Genomic DNA, 6,000 nt, shown 5'->3' on the forward strand with positions numbered 1-6,000 from the left:
GTGTGTTGCCCTTCCCTTCACCTAAAACAATTCTTATCTACTGTCTAGTTAGTGAATATCCCTCTCCCTCCCTCACACCCTGATAACCATCAAAGAATATTTTCTTCTGTGGTTAAACTTTATCTACAGTTCTTATAATTGTGGTCGCATACAATATTTGTCCTTTTCCAATTAATTTCACTCAGCATAATGCCTTCCAGATTATTCCATGTTGTGTTTCAGAGATTCATCGTTGTTCTTAATCGTTGCATTGTATTCCACTGTGTGACTATAACATAATTTATTTATCCATTCATACACTGATGGGTACCTTGGTTACTTCCATCTTTTTGCTACTGTAAACAGTGCTGCAATGAACATGGGTGTGCATATATCTGTGTGAAGGCTCTTATTTCTCTAGGATATATTCCAAGGAGTGGAATTGCTGGATCGTGTGGTAGTTCTATTTCTAGCTAAAAAAAAGGAGGAGCCAAATCCATTTCCAACGTGGTTGTACCATTTTACATTCCCACCAGCAGTGTATAAGTGTTCCAGTCTCTCCACAGCCTCTCCAACATTTATTATTTTGTGTTTTTGGATTAATGCCAGCCTTGCTGGAGTGAGATGGAATCTCATTGTAGTTTTGATTTGCATTTCTCTAATGGCAAATGATCGTGAGCATTTCCTCTTGTATCGGTTAGCTGCCTGAATGTCCTCTTTGGTGAGGTTCCTGTTCATATCCTTTGCCCATTTTTTAATGTTATTTGTCTTTTTGTTGTTGAGTTTTTGCAGTATCATGTAGATTTTAGAGATCAGATGCTGATCAGAAATGGCATAGCTAAAAACTTTTCCCCAGTGTGTACGTAATCCTTTTACTCTTTGGTGAAGTCTTCAGATGAGCATAGATGTTTGATTTTTAGGAGCTCCCAGTTATCTAGTTTCACTTCTGGTGTTTGTACAATGTTAGTAATGTTTTATATACATTTATGTCATTTATTAGGGCTCCTTAGCATTGTCCCTATTTTTCTTCCATGACCTTTATTGTTTTAGATTCTATATTTAAGTCTTTGATCCATTTTTAGTTAGTTTTTGTGCATGGTGTGAGGTATGGGTCTTGTTTCATTTTTTTGCAGATGAATATCCAGTTATGCCAGCACCATTTGTTAAAGAGACTGTATTTTCCCCATTCAACTGCATTTGGGCCTTTGTCAAATATTAGCTGCTCATATGTGGATGGATTTATGTTTGGATTCTTAATTCTGTTCCATTGGTCTATGTATCTGTTGTACCAGTACCAGGCTATTTTGACTAATGTGGTGGTATGATAGGTTCTAAAATCAGGAAGTGTGAGCCCTCCCACTTTGTTCTTCTTTTTCAGTAATGCTTTACTTATCTGGGGCCTCTTTCCCTTCCATATGAAATTGGTGATTTGTTTCTCCATCTCATTAAAAAATGTCACTGGTATTTGGATCGGGATTGCATTGTATCTATAGATCACTTTGGGTAGAATAGACATTTTTACAATGTTGAGTCTTCCTATCCACTAGCAAGGTATGTTTTTCCGCTTATGTAGGTCTCTTTTGGTTTCTTGCAGTAGTGTCTTACAGTTTTCTTTGTACAGCTCTTTTACATCTCTAGTTAGATTTATTCCTAGGTATTTTATCTTCTTGTTGGTTATTATAAATGGTATTGATTTGGTGATTTCTTTTCAATGTTCTCTTTTTTGTTGTAGAGGAACCCAGCTGATTTATGTGTGTTTATCTTGTATCCTGATACTCTGCTAACTCTTCTATGAGTTTCAGTAGTTTTCTTGAGAATTCCTTGGGGTTTTCTGTATATAAGATCATGTCATCGGCAAATAGGGATACTTTTACTTCTTCTTTGCCAATTTGGATGCCCTTTATTTCTTTATCCAGCCTAATAACTCTGGCTGGGACCTCCAGCACAATGTTGAAGAAGAGTGGTGATAAAGTGCATCCTTGTCTTGTTCTCATTCTCAAGGGGAATGCTTTCAGTTTCTCTCCATTTAGGATGATTTTTTTTTTTTTCACTGTTGGCTTTGTATAAGTGTCCTTTATTATGTTGAGGAATCTTCCTTCTATTCCTATTTTGCTGAGAATTTTTATCATGAATGGGCGCTAGACTTCATCAAATGCCCTTTCTGCATCAACTGATAAGATCATATGGTTCTTGTCTTTTGTTTTATTTATGTGATGGATTACATTGATTGTTTTTCTAATGTTGAACCATCCCTGCATACCTGGTATGAATCCCACTTGATCGAGGTGAATTATTTTTTTGATATGTTGCTGAATTCTATTGGCTAGAATTTGTTGAGGATTTTTGCGTCTAAGTTCATGAGGGATATTGGTCTCTAATTTTCTCTTTTTGTGTTGTCATTACTTGGTTTTGGTATCAGGGTTATGCTGGTTTCATAGAATGAGTTTGGGAGTATTCTATCCTTTTCTATGTTCTGAAATACCTTTAGTAGTAGCGGTGTTATCTCTTCTCTGAAAGTTTGGAAGAGTTCTTCTGTGAAGCTGTCAGGGCCAGAGCTTTTTTTTTGTTGAGTGTTTCTTAATTACCTTTTCAATTTCTTCTTTTGTTATGGGTTTATTTAGTTGTTCTGTCTCTGTATTAGTTAGGTAGGTAGTGTGTTTCTAGAAATTTGTCCATTTCCTCTAGGTTTTCGAATTTGTTAGAGTACAATTTTTCATAGAGTTCTATTATGATTCCCTTAATTTCAGTTGGGTCTGTTGTGATATCGCCTACCTCATTTCTTATTCAGGCTATTTGCTTCATCTCCTGTTTTTCTTTTGTCAGTCTGGCTGATGGTTTATCAAATTTTGTTGATCTTTTCAGAGAACCAGCTTTTGGGCTTGTTAACTCTATTAATTGTTTTTCTGTTCTCTATTTCATTTAATTCTGCTCTAATTTTTATTATTTGTTTTCTTCCAGTTCTGGAGGGTTTCTTTTTTGCTCTATTTCTATTTGTTCAAGTTGTAGGGATAATTCTTTGATTTTGGCCCTTTCTTCTTTTTGGATGTGTGCATTTATTGCTATAAATTGACCTGAGAGCTCTGCTTCAGCCTTGTCCCAAAGATTCTGATAGGAAGTGTTTTCATTCTCATTGGATTCTGTGAATTTCTTTCTTCCATCCTTAATTTCTTCTGTAATCCAATCATTTTTGAGCAAAGTGTTCAGTTTGCATTTGTTTGATTTCTTTTCCCTGTTTTTTTCTGTTATTGATTTCTAGTTTTATGGCCAGAGAAGATGCTTTGTAATATTCCGATGTTTTGTATTCTGCTAAGGCTTGCTTTATGACCTAATATATGGCCTATTCTAGAGAATGTTCCATGTGCACTAGAAAAGAAAGTATACTTGTCTGCTGTTGGGTGGAGTGATCTGTATATGTCTATGAGGTCAAGTTGGTCGATTGTGGCATTTAGACCTTCTGTGTCTTTATTGAGCTTCGTTCTGGGTGTTCTGTCCTTCACTGAAAGTGGTGTGTTGAAATCTCCTACTATTATTGTGGAGCGGTCTATCTTACTTTTCAATGCTGTTAGAGTTTGTTTTGTGTATCTTGAATCCTGTCGTTGGGCGCATAAATATTTAATACGGTAATATCCTCCTGGTATATTGTCCCTTTAGTCATTATATATTGTGATTTTGTTTTTGCTGAGTCTTTATGTTTTTCTTGTATTTTATTTTGATGTGTAGGATTGTTAGTCTCTTTTGTGGTTACTTTATTATTTACCCCTGTTTTTCTAAGTTTAAACAAAACTTTTATCTCCCTATATTGCCTTGACTTCCTCTGCATATGAAAGATTTATGACTGCTTTATTTAGTCCCTGTTTATTGATTTAATGTTGTCATCTTTTACATAATGATATTGCTCTTTCCCTGTTTTGAGCGTTTTTTTATCTTGATTTATTTTTGTGATTTCCCTATCAGGGTTGATATCTGGTTGCTCTGTCCTGTTTCCTAGTGTCAGGTTGATATCTGATATTATTGATTTTCTAACCAGGGAATTCTCTTATTCCTTGTAGTTTTGGTTTTGTTTTTGCAAATTCCCTAAACTTCTGTTTATCTAGAAATGTCCTTATTTTGCCTTTGTATTTGAGAGACAGTTTTGCTGGATATATGATTCTTGGCTGGCAACTTTTTTCCTTCAAAGCTTTATATATGTCATCCTGTTGCCTTCTTGTCTGCATGGTTTCTGCCAAGTAGTCCAAGCTTATTCTTATTATCTTTCCTTTGTAGGTGATTTTTCATTTATTCCCAACCACTCATAAAATTTTCTCTTTATCTTTGGTTTCAGCACGTTTGATCATAATATGTTGGTGACATTTTTTGGGATCTACCTTGTATGGGGTTCGATGAGCATCTTGGATAGATATCTTCTCATCTTTCACAATATTCAGGGATGTTCACTTCCAGACAATATTTGCTGCTGCTCAAATGATTGGTTAGTATGACCCTAAAGTGATTCATGTGTTCCACGCTGGATTTGGTGTGGTGCTGGAGGAAGACAAGAAGAAGTTTAAAACATGTTCAGGTGAAACAGTGCACCTCATGGACCTTTTGGAAGAAGGACTAAAACAATCCATGGACAAATTAAAGGAAAAAGATAGAGACAAGGTCTTAACCCCAGAGAAACTGAAGGCTGCTCAGACGTCTGTTGCTTATGGGTGTATCAAATATGCTGATCTTTCCCATAACTGACTGAATGACTACATCTTTTCCTTTGACAAAATGCTAGATGACAGAGGAAATACAGCTGCTTACTTGTATGTTTTCACTAGAATCAGGTCTATTGCACATCTGGCCAATACTGATGAAGAGATACTCCAGAAAGCTGCTCAAGAGACCAAGATCATCTTGTACCATGAGAAGGAATAGAAACTAGGCGAGTGCATTTTACGGTTCCCTGAGATTCTGCAAAAGATTTTAGATGACTTACTTCTCCATGTGCTCTGCGATTGTATCCATGTGTTGACAATTACATTCACAGAGTTCTGTGATAGCTGCTATTGTGTGGAGAAAGATCAGCAGACTAGGAAAGTGCTGAAGGTGAACACGTGTCATATGCTGCTCTGTGAGGCAGTAGCTGCTGTCATGGCCCATGGGTTTGATACCTGTTCAAAGGATGTGATCCTTCTTAGGTTTGAACACTGTGTGTTTTTACCAAAATGGCCATTAATGCTGTTTGCTTTTTCACAATCTTGTGGATACAAAACAAGTAAAGAAAATTTGTCAATTAAAAAAAAAAACTTCAACAATTCTCTCTGTATTTTCTGACATCCCACCCCCTTTCTGGTACTCCAATCACTCGTAAGTTATTTCTCTTGATAGAGTTCCATAGGATTCTTCATTAAAAAAAAATTCTTTTATCTGATTTTTCTTCATGTATATTGTTGCCAAGTGTTTTATCTTCAATCTCGCTAATTCTGACTTTGATTTTCTCAATTCTGTTCTGCTGACTTTCTATGGAGTTGTCTAATTTTGAAATTTTATTGTTAATCTCCTGAATTTCTGTTTGCTGTCTCTTTATGGATTCTTGCAACCTATTAATTTTTCATTATGTTCTTGAATAACCTTCTTAATTTCCTTGGCTGCTTCATCTGTGTGCTTCTTGGCTTATTCTGGGTTTTTGCCTGTTCTCCTTCCTGATGTCTTGAAGAGTTCTGTATATTAATCTTTTGTATTCTACATCTGGTAATTCCAGGAATATGTCTTCATTCAGAATATTCCTTGATTGTTTTGGGAGTTTGTTGAAGCAATTATAGTCTGCTTTTTTATGTGACTTGATTTGATTTTTATGGGATTTGATATTGGCTGTTTTCTCTGAGCCATCTGTAAGTTATTGTATTAATTCATTTTGTTTGCTCACTGCATCCTAGCTTCTCGCTTTGTTTTGTTTTGATATACCCAAATAGGCTACTAGAGTGAGCTAAGTTGATTATTGGAGCTTTTGAAGCACTAATGGCCTGTCACCAGATCTTTAGAGCTGTTATCACG

The 6,000-nt window shown here is 35.8% G+C and overlaps 1 pseudogene; it reads left to right on the forward strand.

Moving 5' to 3' along the window:
- Positions 1-5,280, forward strand: part of LOC104845674 (arginine--tRNA ligase, cytoplasmic-like) — a 64,478-nt pseudogene extending 59,198 nt beyond the window's left edge.
- Positions 5,281-6,000: the final 720 nt, after the last annotated feature.

The sequence above is a fragment of the Loxodonta africana genome, chromosome 9 (assembly GCF_030014295.1).
Source record: "Loxodonta africana isolate mLoxAfr1 chromosome 9, mLoxAfr1.hap2, whole genome shotgun sequence".
Classification (NCBI taxonomy): domain Eukaryota; kingdom Metazoa; phylum Chordata; class Mammalia; order Proboscidea; family Elephantidae; genus Loxodonta; species Loxodonta africana.